The following is a 16,582-nucleotide window of genomic DNA, read 5'->3' on the forward strand; positions in this document are numbered from 1 at the left end:
GAAAATTCCACTAGAAAGTTTGTTTTGATCTTCACTGTAAACACTCGGTTTATTGACATTGTCTGAAAAGTTTTGTGCAATGCATTGTGGTATGTGGAGTCCTGTTGACCAGGGGTTCTCAACCCAATCAAATACCAGTGTGCTCAGAATACTATATAAACAACACATATAGTGCATAATGTTGGAATGAATGATTTTAAAGAATCAAACGTGATAAAAAAAAAAAAAAAAAAAAAAAGTGGAATGGAACAGTGTTTAGTGCCTCCTGAATTGATTTATTTCTACAGTTTTCATCATTTCTGGTCTGTGGGAGATGACCAGAAATGAGAATCATTTGTCATGAGAATCATTTTAACCAAAAATAGTAAAATAAACTGTTTAAAATCCCCATATTTTTCATGCTTTTATTTGTTAATTTACCACTCTTTCTCAAGAACCCCCTGCCTAGGGGTACGCGTAACCCCATTTCAGAAACACTGGTGTAGACGGATGCATAGATGTTTTTTTCCCCTTCATTTTTACCGCAACTTCTTCTGTTTCTTTGCCAGACAAGGAGGACAGTGATTTCCCTTATTCAGTTTTTGTTCTAGTTTGTTCCCGGTATTCCTCCGTGATATATCAGGTCACGAAGCGAGACATTCAATTTTGGCCAGATTCAGATTTTTCTGTGTAAGCCCTAAAACAAGCATCTGCCGTTGTTTTGCCACAAATTTCATTCTGTGAAAACACCAGAAATGTGTTGGGAAGACACTTTGGCACAAGAAACACAAGAATTCATGGTAAGAACGATGTAAAAACACTTCCACAATGCAATGCGTGAAACTTTTCCAGCTATGTCAAAAAGAGTGTTTAAAGTGGCGATGAAAACAAACTTCAGAGCAACAATTTCAACCTTTTAAATCTTATTCTGGGCAAATTATTTTTTATTGATCTATGTGGCCTACACTATGTCTTTATCCATTTAAAAAAGTGTTTTCGTCTCCAGCAGCTTTAACAGGAAGTAAAAGAATTGAGAAATCTATCGCCTTCGAACTCATCTGCTCAATCGTAATTACCGTTTGGCCACCTAATACTGTCATGACCTTTATCAGCACCGTTTCATGTCTTTTCCATCATGTTGCGCCTCTGCCCACGTTTGCCTTTTACCGACAGCCCATAGACTGAAATCTTGACGAAATGACCTTTAGTTACACCTTCAGCTGCCTCTGTAAGAAGTATTTATACACCCTGTACCTTTTAAACCAAGGCGCACCCGTTTGAATTATTATCATTTTGACTCATTACCATTTAGTTCAGTAAATGTCATTTTATACAGAAAGAGATAAAGGTGCGAGACATTGCAAAAGGATATATTCAAGGTCAGCTCTTTTTCTCATCTGCATTCTGCAGAAATAAAGATTCCCATTGCAACGCCATCATCATTTTGCTTTTAACCCATTTTCCTTCATTTTGTCCCTATCTCAGACCCCTTCATTTCTTTATCCACTCACCTTATGCACTCTCTCACTAGCTTCTTTTTCTTTGCTAACAGTGCCTTGGTACATTTGGCAGATATCGTTAATTCCCACTGCTTTTCAACCCCTGCAGTGACTCCATGCCCTGGCTACACAATTAGGAGCTCATTACTTGCTAATACACAGACGAGAAGATAGACAAAGGCAGCCTGTGCTTTTTTTTTTTTTTTTTTTTGTAGTGTAGCTCCCTACTACTTCCATCATTTGATCACTTTCTTTCCTCCAGGCACTTTTAAAAGGAAGGGTGCCTATTTTCTCTCTCCTTCTTCCCACTTTTCTTATCCTACTCTCTGCTACAGAACATCACCTTGGTGTATAAAAAGCCTGCAAGTTGTAAAAAATCCAATTACTATCTCCATCTCCAAACTGTAAATTTGATCAAATTTAAAATGCTGCCATTTGATATACATATAGAATATTCAAGTGAGCAGTTTTGCATTTGGAAAGTCAAAACCACATATTTTTATCTCTGTGGATTATCTGTTTTAATATGTTACTTTATGTTTTCTATTCAACATTTAAAGGTTCTCCATAGGTGTGACGGTTTATGGTTAATTTGCTCTGTCTGCAATATTTCTCACTATTCATTCCAGTTGGTTGTGATAAAATGCCAATTTGTTCAGCAAGGCATTTCAGAACCCAGCAGTCGGTGAAGGGTAGCTGCAGAGTCTGACAAATAGACTCGAAAAAAGGGTTTTCCACTTTTAGGTTTGACCATGAACAGACAATACCAAAAATCTGAAATGTTTCAACATGAAATTTGATGAGATAGGAAAAACTATGTCTAGTAATTAATTTAAATTAATCTAAATCGCCCTTAAATACAGAATTTGCATACATATTTACATAAACAGTTTTTTTTTTTTGTTTTTTATCTTAAACAACACTAGATCTCACACAATTGTGTTAGTGTTTACATTGTTTTGCATTCTTCTTTTAATCTCCATTGTAATGCCTCCCCTAGTCTCATAAACAGATAGAATAAACCAATTATGTGAAACTATAGGCTTGTTGTGATCTGTGATCCTAGAATAATGGGAGACCAGGGTCTGATTAATGGGATCTCATTTAGCTACTTTCGATGATTCAAAGGCAATAATAGTGATAATAGTGTTGCAAATGAGTTTTATTGACACACTATGGGTGCAAGTTTTCATAAATTTGTAGCTGTACATGTTTGATTATGAAAATATTTACAGCTTTGACCTGTTGTGATGCTTATTTCAATGGAAACATCAATGTCGCCTTTTCCAGAGAAAGTTAAACTCCAAGTCCTCAACTTTGAGTACAGAATGATACATATTATTCAAACGGAGCAGTTTTTCACCGGTATTTTTCATGGCTAAACTGCCCTCATGTATGGTTAGCGGCAGTGTTTAAATGAAATGGCGGCTTATATAGGTTTTAATCATGGTTAGAGTCTTATCCTGAAGCTAAATATTAATCCATTTTTTAGGTTTGCCCAATGTTGAAAGTATGTAATGAAAAGCATCTTTAGTAACTTTGTATCCTTCAAGTTGGTTTGCCTGCAATGTGAGGTTTATGAATGTAAAATTCATATTGAGGATGGAGGTGGTTTAAATTTGTGGTAAAGCTAAAGACGACCACTGTGTCAATAAGTGTGTTTCCATTACCGTGGGAAATTTAAATAGCACAATAAAAACTGGGAATGGAAACGCCTGAATTTAAAAAAAAAAAAAAAACGAAAATATTTCGAAAAAGTTTTTACGCTTTCATGAGGTTTTTCAGATGTTTCGATATCAACTGGGTTTCCATTACAGATTGTTGCAAAAATAAAAGCGATATTTCTAAATGTTTATAAAGTATGATTGCGCTTTGAATGTGTTTCCATTGAACGTGTTTCCATTTTGGGGTGGAGCCTTGCAACTCCCATGAAATCTCATCCCGCGACACTTCACTGCAGGAAGACGGACCTTCTTATAACACTCCGTATTCCTTTATTGTTTCACGTCTAATGTGGCAGTAATAATTCTAAAGTCTAATGCTAAAAAACGTCCCGGTCTTCCCTTCTGTTTAGACATACTGCGCTATGTTTTCTCGGAGAGCAGTGGTCATGTGACCAGGTACATCACGTGCTGTGACATGTATTTGCAGAAAAGGTGTTTCCATAGCGCTTTTGCGACACATTTCAATATTGAAACGCCTGAAATACCTCCTCATGAAAGCGTAAAACCCTTTGAGCGATACTTTGGTGTTTTTTTCCAAATTCTGGTGTTTCCATTACCAGTTTTTATTGCTCTATTTAGATTTTGCGCATTTCCAAGGGTAATGGAAACACAGCTAATCAATGGTATCACAAAAGTGCAACGGAAACACTTTTTACACAATTGCACGTCACAAAGCGTGACGTACCTGGTCTCATCTCTGAGAAAACATGGCGCGGTACCTGTGGACAGAAGAGGAGACTGAGACATTTCTCAACCTTATTATTTATTAATTGTTACTGCTACATTAGACAGCATACATTGTGTTATTAGGAGGTTTTGAGCATCGATTTTCCTCCAGTGAAGTATTGCCGAATGAGATTTCACAGGAATTATGGTCAAAACAACCTTCAGTGAAAACACATTCTCAGCCAAATACACTTTTTTTTTTTTTTTTGAAATACCACTTTTATTTTGCAAAAAACTGGAATGGAAACACAGCTCAAGACATGTTACCTGCTGGGTAAACTCATGGCAAGATTCCACATTCAAGAAGAGAAGTGTGAATTTATGTTACAGAAAAAAACAAAGGGTTGTAATCCAATATAATATTACTGGGTTGGAGGTAGTTAGAGTAATTCTGTTGGTTGCAGAATACCCAAACTACGCACTACTTAGCATCAAAGTTGGGGCACTTTTGCTCCTCATTGTGATCAAAACAGGTGGTCGATGTTTAGCAGTGGTTAAACTGGTAAATTGATGAGATTGAGCTCCAACAAACTTTGCAGTGAAAGGCAGACACAGATAGGGCACTCAGGATATACAATGTAAAATGATAATACAAAAATTCAACCAGTGTTTGAAAAACCTTTCAACCAATTTATGTTGCTTTTCAAGAAAATCCCTTTAGTCTCTGTCACCTGGTGCAGTGTTAAAGGCAGTGCTGACAAAAGCAAATAAACTAATGTTGTGATGAATGTGGCTTCGTGTGCCATCAAGGATTCCAACTTCTTTTTGCAATCACTTATATGTTTTATTACTTTGAAAATGGAGATATATTTTCTCTAGCCTTCTTCCTCTCTCAGGATGACTTGTTGTTTACCTTTGTACGTTATATTTCCTAATATAAAGCTTGTAACAACTCTGCTCCAAACACAGAAAGAGAAAATTAACAAATTCTGCCTGAGCCTGACATTGTCTGAAAGCAATGTGGCTTTATTCAGACTCGTCGTCTCTTTTTTATGCATCCCTGCTCTTTTCTCTTTTTTTCTCTTTCAGACCATTACGGCTTTGCTTGCTCTGTTGCTTTGTGATTGTGCTGCCCTGCCTATATGTGTCTGTCTGTCTGCAGGGTCTCTTTAATTGATGCAGACCAGGCTTCTTTACACTTGTGCTCATTTATCCTGGATGCCTCACTAAGCAAAGAAATAGACGGATAACCTCTCTCTCTAGCTTCTTCCTTTTTGGTCTCTGGGAAGTTCTCTTTCGGCATGTGAAGCACACAACACTAAAAAAAGACAGCTAAATTACCACTGCCCCGCTGTGCATCGTATCCTACAGCTTGTGTAGCCAGCCCATTAAGAAGTTGTGTGAGTGAAAGAAAAATTCTATCCTTGTACGTGGAAAAAAAAAGACTAGTTTGCATTCAGAGGTTTAAACCACATTGATTCTCTCCTTCTTTATCCTCCGACACAAGCAGACCTTACTGCTCATGTTTGTATTGACATTATCAGACGGTGGTATATAACGCTGCATGCTTGATGGAGTTTCAAACCGAATGTCTCCTTCAGTTATTTTCTTCTTTGCAAGGGAAAAATGCTTGCATTTGTGGATTTTTTTTTAAAGAACATTCTTTTATGATTTAAGGCAACTATTTTCATACAATGTCCATCGTCAAGTCACAGTTTGATCCACGACAGAGTGAAACAAGCTGTCATATGAGGATGAGGATGGACCACAAACTGTTCCCACACATATTTTAATGAGGCTCAGCTCAGGTCACTTTAAACAATTTATATTTAAAACTGCGTATTATGGAAGCCAATAGTTCTGTTTCACTGCAAACATCTCTCTGTATTAAAGCAGGATGCTCTGCGGCCGGGTTATTTCTCCAGCATCTAACTCGGTCACGCTTTACAGCGATGATGATGATCAAGATGATCAAAGAGAGAGATTTTAACTATGACTATCGGACAGGATGCGGCCGATCCTCAGTCACACTGCAATAATCTGATCAAATCAACCTGTTACATTGTTTATCAATGAAGGCGTTTCAAATTAACTCACTCAGTGCCATTGACAAGATATCTCGTCATTTCAAATCCAAAAGCTCAGTGCCATTGACGAGATAACTCGTCATTTGCATTTTTTCACGGGGATTAGTAGGAGGCCACCCCCCCACGGCCAAGAAGCCCCCCAGACGCCCCCAAGATCCCAGGCCGAGAGGCAGCCACCGCCCCCCACACCGAGCACCCAGTGTGTATCGCCACCGACCCCAACCCCCAACCCCAAGGCCCCCCACCAGCATCCCACCCCCCACACCCAAGTACCCAACCCCCCGAGGGGAGGCCCCAGAGAGGACCCTGCCCGAGACCCCAGCAGAGGAGCCAAGGCCCACGGCCAGCAAACGGCCAGAGCCGCGCCGAATGGGCAGCCGGCGGGGGCCAAAACCAGCAAGATCGCCCCCACCGGACAGCACAAGCCACGGGGCAATGCCCCCCCCGGCGCAAGAGCGACCGGCAGCCGCCACCGCGGGAGAGAGGCACCCCAATGGCACACAACCAATGCGGAGCAGCAGCCCCCAGCCAAAAGCGCAGCACTCCCCAGCGTGCCCACCCCCCACATCGCACATGCAGCGAGGCGCGCCCCCAAGGCAACCAGGAGACGAGACAAGCACCAAGCCCCACCCGTAGGGAAGGGGCACCCTCACACCCCACCAGGCCGGCACCGCCCGGAGAGACCCCGCAAAGAGAGCCCCCAGAGACACACCGCCTCGCCACGCCCGACCGCACCCTCCCGTCTCTACACGGCGACCCAGCCATCAATATTTGGGCCCCACCCGACAGGCCCAAATATGTGAGGCTACCCACCACCCTGTTATGGTGCCTCTTCATTCCCTAATGGAGAAGCACTTCCCTATCCCCTGAGTGAATGTGTGTGTTTAGTGAATGTATGAAGTGCTATTAAAAAAAGGTGGATAGAGGGGAGCGGTGCTCCCCATCCAACCTATGTGTATATGTGGTGCAATAGCTCCGGAGGGTGGAAGTGGTGGTCCCACCCTCTGGGAGGTGGTGTGTTGAGGTGTAATTAAAATTGGATGGATTAGAAGGGCAGCCAGAGGTAGGGGTGCCGCCCCAGCGCCACTACTTAGTAGCACAGGCGGCGGCCCCCTCCACCCCCAGCCCCAGCGCCAGCCCCACCAACCAGCCCCCCAAGGGTTTGGTATGTCACGTAGAGTTGTCACTAAAGCAAAAAAAAAAATAGCTTTAAAGTCACTGACAGGGTTTTTTTTACAAAAAGGCTTTGAAGATTTGTATAAAACTTGCTCTATTCAACGGCTGATTACAAAAGAACGAAACAAGTCAGAAACAAATGTTTTTTTTTGATGAAAGTAGATCATCAATCTTTCAGAATCTGGTGTCAGAGTTCAGGTAGTCATAGTAGAAAACATTCTGTGGGTCTTTCAAATCAGTCAAAATGCTCAAAAATGGCTGGCACTGAGGGGGGTAGAAAATCTGAAAATGGCTGGCACTGAATGAGTTAAAAGTGAATGTGATCATTTTCACGGATTTCAATGACATTTACAAGCGTTGGGAAAACTCCAGATTTCGTGATTTCTAGACAGCCCAAAAAAAACGACATCACCGCCTCCTTTCCTGCAACCTGCCTTCATTCACTTCATTCACACTTTTGTTCTACTTTACGCGCGGTGGGTGTGTCAGCGCAAAAAAGCACTTAAGTCCAGACGGGATAATAGACCCCTTATTTTTTTTGTGCTTGGAAAACTGAACTGCTCAACAAAATTGGAACAATCACATTTCTTTCCTGGCCAATCCATGCATCTTTGATATCTAAGCCTGTTGATGAAGATGGGGTCAGAGCAGTAACAGCCAAGCCAATAGTCATTTCAGATATAGATTTATATCTGTGACCTTTCCCATGCAGGAAGTGTGTGGGGATGGAGCTTGCATAGGAGCCAGAGCAGAAAACAATGTAACTGTCTATATCTTAGTTTCTTTGTCACTTTTTCTGTTCTAAACATTCCTGTACATCAAGCTGAGTTGCATTGTTTTTTTTATATTAGTTTGCCCTTCATTCTCCGAGTCAGGCTGTTTTCATGCCACCACCCACACAGTGTTTATGTACCTCATGGCGTAGTTTGTTTATTTCCTAGCTTCCTCCCACAATACTTTCCTGCTGAATGTGGCAGCAGAGGTATCACCAAAGGCACAGTTCATTTTCGAGACAGAGCAGGATGGAAGAATTTCAATCACCACAATCGAGAAAACGTTTTCTGGATATCAGGACAACACAAACCTACTAGAACTTGATATCCCGATACCGACATTGAGAGTTTAAAAAGCCGATATCCGCAGATATATGTAATAGAACATTGATTAATACAAATTCCCAAATAATGATTTAGGACAGAGAAGCAGAACACCACTAAATCAAAATAAGGAATTTAATAAGTAACACTTTCAACACAAGAATGGTAAAGCCACTGATGAATAAGAAATGGTTAACTATGCAAACTATTTCTAGAATACAATTGGAAAAAAGTCAAGTTGATTAACTGTTAAACAGTAAAAATCAGAAAATTTAAAATGTATAAAACAATGAACTACTTCACTTCTCCCAGTGTTTTAAATTTGTAATCATTACTGTCTTATAATGCAGAAAGCACAACACCCACATATCAAAAAGTGAATATACATATCAGAGCCCGATCGATTAATCGGCTGGGCTATTGGCCAAGTCCAATTAATCGATCAGGCTCTAAAAGCTACTACTTTTACAGACAAAAACAATACAAATGTAAGGTTCTGGTTGACTATCAAACAGCACAAATAATGTTCAAAGCAAAATACCATGAATTGGCAGGGAATTTCAAACAGAAGTTCAGGAAAAATTAGAGGGACTTATAACTTACCTGGGATTTAACTTCAGAACTAAACATTTTCATTCTCATTACAAAATAATTTCCTTTTATAGGGGTATATACCTTTTCGGGAAGCTTAGGAAATTAGGTTTGACTTACTATGTAAAAGTGACACACCATTGTCCCTCTGTAATGATGCAATTCATCTAATTTTGCCTCACATATTCATTAATAAACTGACAAACTGAAGTGAACTGTTCAAAACAACTGGTCGTTAGATGGATGGACCTACGTTTGAATATTCAGAGAATTGCCCAGGATGCATTTTAATTCTCAAAGCTGTCAAATCCCAATGATTATGTATGAAGTGAACTCTTGGAAAGTCTGGGAATACAAGTTGGTGGCTTGTCATTCATGCAATGGCATTTGCTTGTCCAAATGTTAATCTATATTCACTGATACATACCGGTAGTTAACCCTTTTGAAAGGAATGAGCAATGTTCCACTTGCATAACCATGGACAACATTTAGATTTTGTAATAAATGTCCCTAGTAGCATGAATCAGCTTAATTCCTTCCCCAATTTGTGACATTTCTCAGTGTCAAAAACATTCTATTATGATGGAACCAAAGCAGAGAAGCGTGTGTGTCTATCTTTGGGCCATAACAATCACTGGGAACATTTTCCACTTTATAAAACTTTTATGAACCCAACTGTTGAACTTATATTGTTTGGAGGCATTGAGCTACCAAATTTTATTTTACTTTTGTCATAAGCAAATATGAACAAACAGACAAACTTCAAACCAGGCTTCTTTGTAATTCTGTAGTTATTATTACATCGCTATATTGATAATATTCTGCATACACTTGTTATTCTCCCTTAAGTCAACTAACTGATTGGAGATAAACCAAAGGCCAGCAGTTGAATTTACTTTTCTTAAGATAATACTATGGAGTTCTTCGTACAAACAATAATGATTCTGAACAGTTTCTATTTATTTCTGTTTTATAATTTGAACGTTAAACATTTTACAAGTTGTTTTGAAACCTCAATAGCATCAGTTGTAAAGTATGGCACAGCTCGAGCGCACATACACATATTTTTACAGATTTAGATATTAACACATAGGAGCCCCTGAGCAGACCAAGATGCCACCAGCATGTTCCGGCTGCCATCTGCCCGCTCTGCTGAAACTTTTGTTTGTAGCTGCGCTGATCAGTATTCTATTGCAAAACATCACTGCGCTGATAGCGTATGACCGTCAGGCACTTATTGACCTAAATCGTTCACATGAAGTACGTCTGGGCTTCAACTCTGAGGATCAAACATCCAGACTTCCTCCTCACTTGGCGTCAGTACCTGACTCCCGGCTGCGCACACCTGTTCCCCGGAAGAAGCGTGCCAAAAAACGGGGTAAACGTGGTGGACTCTTGTTGAGGATAAAGGCGTTCTGGAGGTCACATCCTGGGACGGATCCTGGATGCCAGTTATCACATGGATTACGGTGGATTCAGCCCGTGCGTCTGGTCTCCGGCTTACGTCACCTGCCGCTCGAAGTGCTGCTCCGCGGATGCCTTCCCCGGCACTGTGGTGTGGGTCACGTGTGGCTTTGTCCGCTGCACCGCGGCTCTCCCCAGACTGACGAGGAAGTGACTCTACGCCTCGGCTTGCAGAATGCTAGATCGCTAGCTAACAAATCTCACCTCCTGAAGGACCTTTTTATGTCCCGTGGGTTGGATCTGCTGTACCTTACAGAAACATGGCCTCCGGATTGTTCCGTGCTTGGAACTCCACGGCTCACGTGACATGGAGGAGGATTAGCTCTCGTTTACCGCGACGCTTTCAGCTGCAGACTGTTGGACATGAACACGTTCAGCTCCTTCGAGCTCCAGACTTGTAAGGTTGGAAATTAACACTCTTTTTACTGTGTTTTAATCTACCAACCTCCTGGTCCTGCTCGTTTATTTCTTGATGAATTCTCTGAGTTTATGTCATCTATTGTTGGAGAGTGTTATAATCCTTGGTGATTTTAATCTGCATGTTGATAATTCCTCCTGTCCCATGGCAGCTGAGCTGATGTCTCTTATGGACTGTTTCCACTTTTTGCAACATGTGTCAGGTCCAACACACACTAAAGGTCATACTTTAGATTTGGTCTTTTCTTTTGGTTTAAAGATTGACCATCTAGGTATTGAAGACTTGCAAATAAGTGACCACTGCTGTATCATATTTAATCTGACTTACACTGGCAAAAATGGAGACGCATTCTTAGTGAAGCAGCAATCAGTGGGTTTTCTGACTCTTTTCTTTTTAAAAATTTTTGGAAACAAAGTACAAGACATCAGGGCTAGTGTCACTCCTCCCTTGGTTAGCTTGTGCACTGCATCGGCCCCGTGAGCTCATGGCCCTCCTTCACTCGTGTCAGCCTACAGGATGATCAGGTTTTAGTAGGAAAGATTGAAACCCTTATTGAGCGCTGTAGACTTTGTTCTTACTTCCCTGCTCTTAAATGTTTTTGATGTTGTCGGTCCTTGGGTGGTAAAATTGATAAACCTTTCACTTTTATCTGGCTGGCTCCCCAGCTTCTTTAAACAGGCTGTAGTAAACCCCATTCTTAAAAAACCCAATCTTGAGCCGGGGGAGACTATAAACGGCCCATATCTAAGCTTCCCTTCATGTCTAAAATCACAGATAAAGTGGTAGATAAGCAGCTGACCTCATACATGGAACAGCATGATTTTTATGATAAATAACATTATGGCTTTAGGCCAATCCACTCCACTGAAACTGCTCTTCTGAAAGTTTCTAGTGATGTGATGATGGCCGCTGACAATGGTCGTTACACAGTTTTGGTTTTACTTGATCTGACAGCTGCCTTTGATACTGTAGATCATAGTATACTGGTCGATTGACTCAAATCTGAGATGGGGTTTTCTGGTGCTGTTCTGGTGAAGAACTTTTAATGTTGCTATTAATGATGTTATGTCCAATATGTCCAACCCGTCATGTGGAGTAGCCCAGGGCTCTGTTCTGGGGCCTGTTTTGTTTTTACTGTATCTGATGCCTCTTGGTCGGTTGATCTGTGGTTTTAAAAATGTGTCTTGTCATTTTTATGCTGACGATGGCCAGTCATACTGCTCCTTTAATGACTCAGAGTTTCACTTTTTATCTGAGTTCTTAGATTGTATATCCTGTATCAAAAACTGATTGTCATTAAATTATCTCCAGATAAATTCAAACAAAACAGAAACTCTGATCATTGCTCCTGATAAAGATCCCTCTGATTAAAAACTCTCTTGGTGATCTGGGCTCATCTGTTAAAACCAGCCTCTGAAACCTTGGGGTTGTTTTTGATCAGTCCATGTCTTTGGAGGGACACTGTTGTCAACTGACCAAAAACTGTTTTTAATACCTGAGAAATATCTCTAAAGTGAGGCATCTATTATCAAAAACAGATCTCAAACTGGTCATACACGCATTTATATCATCACGTATTGACTATTGTAATTCTGTTTTTACTTGTTTTAATGAGTGGATGCTAAACAGACTCCAGATTGCACAGAACGCTGCTGCCAGACTTTTAACTGGTGCTCCCAGAACATCACACATGACCCCCGTTCTTTCCACTCTGCACTGGCTTCCAGTGAAGTTTCGAATAGAGTACAAAATCTTAGTTCTTACGTTCCGAACGTTACATGGTCAGGCCCCTAAATATATCATGGACTTGTTGTGCCCCTACACTTCAGGGCGAAGCCTTCGGTCTTCAGGTCAGGGTCTCCTACACATCCCAAAAACAAAATTTAAAACCCAAGGTGATCTGGCATTCCAGGCTGTGGCCCCCAGACTCTGGAATAACCTGCACCAGTTTCTCAGGGAGCTCAACTGTGTGGACACTTTTAAAAAACTGTTGAAAACTTTGCTCTATTCATAAAAATTTACATTTTTTAATAAGCATTTATGTTGCTGCTCTTTTGATGTATATGCACCCATGTTTTATGATGCTATTTTGATGTTGCACTTGTATTTTCACCACAGCTCTGTACAGCACTTTGTGATTTTATCTGCAAAAAGCGCTTTATAAATAAATTACTTACTTACTTACTTACGTACTTCAGAATTGGGTAATATTAATCAATTACAGCCTTGTAACTTTGCTTTTAGTTAGTTTTGATTCACATTTGGCAATAAGTAATCCCAAAAGACAGACAGAAAATGTACAACAATTTGGTTTATCTGTTGAGGGAAATTAGGTTTGTGTAAATACACGTTGTTTTAAATTAACATCAAATTCTAATTGATGTATTCAACAGTATTGGCAGCTGAGGGATATTAGAAAGATCCTCTAGCACACACCAAGTATCTTGCTAACAATTTTTTTTTATCTTTGACAATTAAATCTATTTTTGCTGCACTAAATACAATACAGTCATCTCACTGTAAATATAGTGTTAAATTTAGAATTCAGCTTTAAAGAAAAAGCCATATTCTACACGTTCACAATAGCAAGCATAAGTGAAAAAGAAAAAAACCTTGAGCCATCTGCCTTGACTGATTGAAATTACTAGAAAGGAATGGGAGAACAGAAAAAGATAGAGATAATAGCAGTCTAATTTTTTCCAAGATGGTTAGACAGAGAATTACAGATCGGGAGCCACCTGCTCCAAAGCCAGGATACCCCCTACAGGAAAGAGGAGTGAGAGAAAGAAGAGAGAAGGAAAGGTTAAAGTGATCAAGTATTCACTTTTAAATGAGCTAGGGGCAAAGATAAAGATCTCAAGAAGCTAAGAATCGTGAGTGATGGGAGACGGACCAAATGGGTGTCCAGAAGCACATGTAGAGTCAATATTTGCTCTAAGTAATTGGTCCACAAATCCCTTTACCAGATCAACACAGGCGTACGCCGTTATCCCACTCTCGTCTCATCCTGCTGTCAGTCACGCTGTGCCGTACAACCACTGTTGCACAGACAGATCGCCCACAGCAATTTACTACATCACAGTTAAAAGCACGTCAGATCAATAATTGAAATAAGCAGAGATGTGGCAGTGGAAACAGTCCATTTTACCTTGAGATTGTTGTGGCACCCACAAAAAACGTTTGGGAATTATTTCTCCATTTCTAATACGCAGCCATCTGTAATGAGCTGTGTAGCTAAACTTACTGCAGTAATGAGATGTACATGTTCATTAGCTCCGAGGTAGAACATTTCAAGGATCCAGGCTTGTTACGGCATTGGTTGAATGACACAAGCATACAAATACAATGTGTTGATGCTGATGTGTGAAGGTTTTTGTGACGAGTCTTACAAGCATCTCTCTTTGGTCAGTGTGGCCTTCATTAATACATGAACTCTCAGAACACACATTTTTGATTTATTACCTCTTTTTTTAGTTAAACCCATGCCTCTCTTATTTTAAATCATTTTACTGACTCTTATGTTTGTGACTCTCATGGGACGCTTGTGAAATGTTACCTAAAGAGTAACTAAACCCCAAAGCTAAAAAAGAATGTATTGGATTATGAAGAAGTGCTGTTGATTGATTGTGGTTGTAATTTTAGTCAAAGTATTTAGATTTTGCATATTTATGTTGTTGTAAAAATGTAAGAGTGATGCACTCACTGAAACCCATGTATTACAATAGCATTTTTGCTATTGGCTGAAATGGTGGTTTATGATGTTTTTGGTGTCTCCTTTCATCACAAACCACTGCCGTTGGCCCCGCCCCTCCTATAAAAACTATCACCTGTGGACGCTAATCTGAGGTGAGTAGGTTGGATTGAGAGAATTGTTAATAGAGAGTTATAGTGAGTATTAAGTCGCTAGTTAGCATAGCATGGATTGTTCTTTGGATAGTTTATACTATAGACTGGGCGTGTCTAGATGCAACTCAGCCAAAACCTCAATGTTTAGTTACTTCTTAACACATTAAAATGACTGTTGTGACATCAACATATACTGGACTAATATCAAACAATCAGCAATCAGATGAAAAAAAAAGGAGTGGTGGAATTTTAAACCTTGAAAGTCTTTCATTTTAAAGTAAGTTTAAATGGGAAATCACTTTTCACTGTGGTTGAAAATATTTGGATAAAATTCACACCAGTATAAATAAAACCAGAACAAAATTAAAAATCAGTTGTGGTTTAAAGCTGATGTCCGGAGTTTCTGAGAGGACGTCTCAAAGTCCCGCCCTCAACAGCCTCACTTCCTCCCACTGCCTGCGCAATCTACCAGAAGCCACGCCTCTACTTTTCTGCATCGCGGAACATAACAAGGTCACATCGGGTCGCATTGCTATAGGTGTATGGGTCAGGTAAGAGCCTAAATCATATTTACCTGTTTGCTGTTGTGACGCGTGGCCTTGTTTCAATGCACAGTCTCAAAAAAAGGAAGTCAAAGCCTATTGGCTGGTCGCACTCGGCGATCGTTTCCATTTGTATAGGGGTCTATAGGACAATTATGAAGGAGGGACTTACATATATTAATGTATATGAATGACCACCAGCAGTAGACCATAGTAAAAGACTAGTTAGGTATTTGTTTGCATTTCAAAAGAATTATACATAAACATAGATTTCTCAGAAACTGCGGATATCAGCTTTAAGGAAACGGAATTTTTTCAATTCTGTTGTGAATATCTGCGAACATTTAATCACTTTAAGATATTTTCAGACTTATTAACAGTGTTGTTTCAAACACTTGGTACCCACATCTGACATTTATCACATTTCCTCATCTAATTATTGAACTCCCCACTCTACTTCTAAAGATACACGATGACAAGTAGATACCAGCTACTTTTTTTTCTATCAAGATCGTGTCAAACTCAAGACTCGGGGGCCAATCTGGCCCTTTAGAGCATCCTATTTGGCCCGCATGAGAGTAAAGATGACAGATAAAATTGTGTAAATTACCAACTAATTTTATTGTAAATATCTCAGTCTCTCCAAATACAGAAACGCAATGAAACTCCACAATATTTGCAGGGCTCATAGATTTTTCATGCTTTTATCACATGATAACAGTCATTTTTACTCATAAATTAATGAAAGAACTCTAGATTATTATTTATTTTTTTTTTACAAAATCCTGCAGTTTCTTTCAAATATTTTTACAGTTTTCCAAAATTAAAAAAAAAAAAAAAATGGTCAGACAATCAAGGGACTGAATTCTGTCACCCATTTCTTGGATATTTTGGTGCTTTCCAAACTTTAGATATGATTTACAGATACATGGAAGTGCAAACTAAGGCACATTAATGTTGAAATTGCTCCCTTTCCCACCTAAAATCTGCAGCCCACTTGAGATCTAAACGCTCCGCACTTGGCCTCTGAATGAAATTAGTTTTTCTCTTCTGCTTCAGAGTTGGTTTAAAGTCGTCTTGCAAAATCGATAAAAAGTGTTTGAATCAATTCATTTTCTCAAGTGAAACGAGGCTTTTTCCTGTGTCTGCAGAAGATTTTTACCCAATGCAATTCTCTCCGTATGTCGGTATGAGTTCATAAGCAAAAAAACAAACTCAACTACTAGTCTGAATCTAATCCATAGCTTAGTCTTTTAAAATAAGTGTCTGTAAATGTTGAATTCATCATTTGCCTACTTTTTCCTCACTTGGTCTTTTTTTTTAATTCCAGACCTTGGTCAGTCTTTGTGATGCTAAACCACTCCATCATGTGTTGTGTACAGCAGGTATAAAAGCCTCTTGCAGCAGGTGCACCTTCTGCCTCATGTTCACCACTGTAATGAAAGCTGATGCCACTTCCACTACTGCGGCATGAAAGTGCTCCCTGGTTTACC

General features: G+C 39.9%; 1 protein-coding gene across 2 annotated transcripts in view; it reads left to right on the plus strand.

The window, feature by feature from the left end:
• Nucleotides 1-16,582, plus strand: part of ldlrad3 (low density lipoprotein receptor class A domain containing 3) — a 119,776-nt gene that overhangs the window by 21,392 nt on the left and 81,802 nt on the right. The window lies entirely within an intron of this gene.

Source organism: Gouania willdenowi, chromosome 6 (assembly GCF_900634775.1).
Source record: "Gouania willdenowi chromosome 6, fGouWil2.1, whole genome shotgun sequence".
Classification (NCBI taxonomy): domain Eukaryota; kingdom Metazoa; phylum Chordata; class Actinopteri; order Blenniiformes; family Gobiesocidae; genus Gouania; species Gouania willdenowi.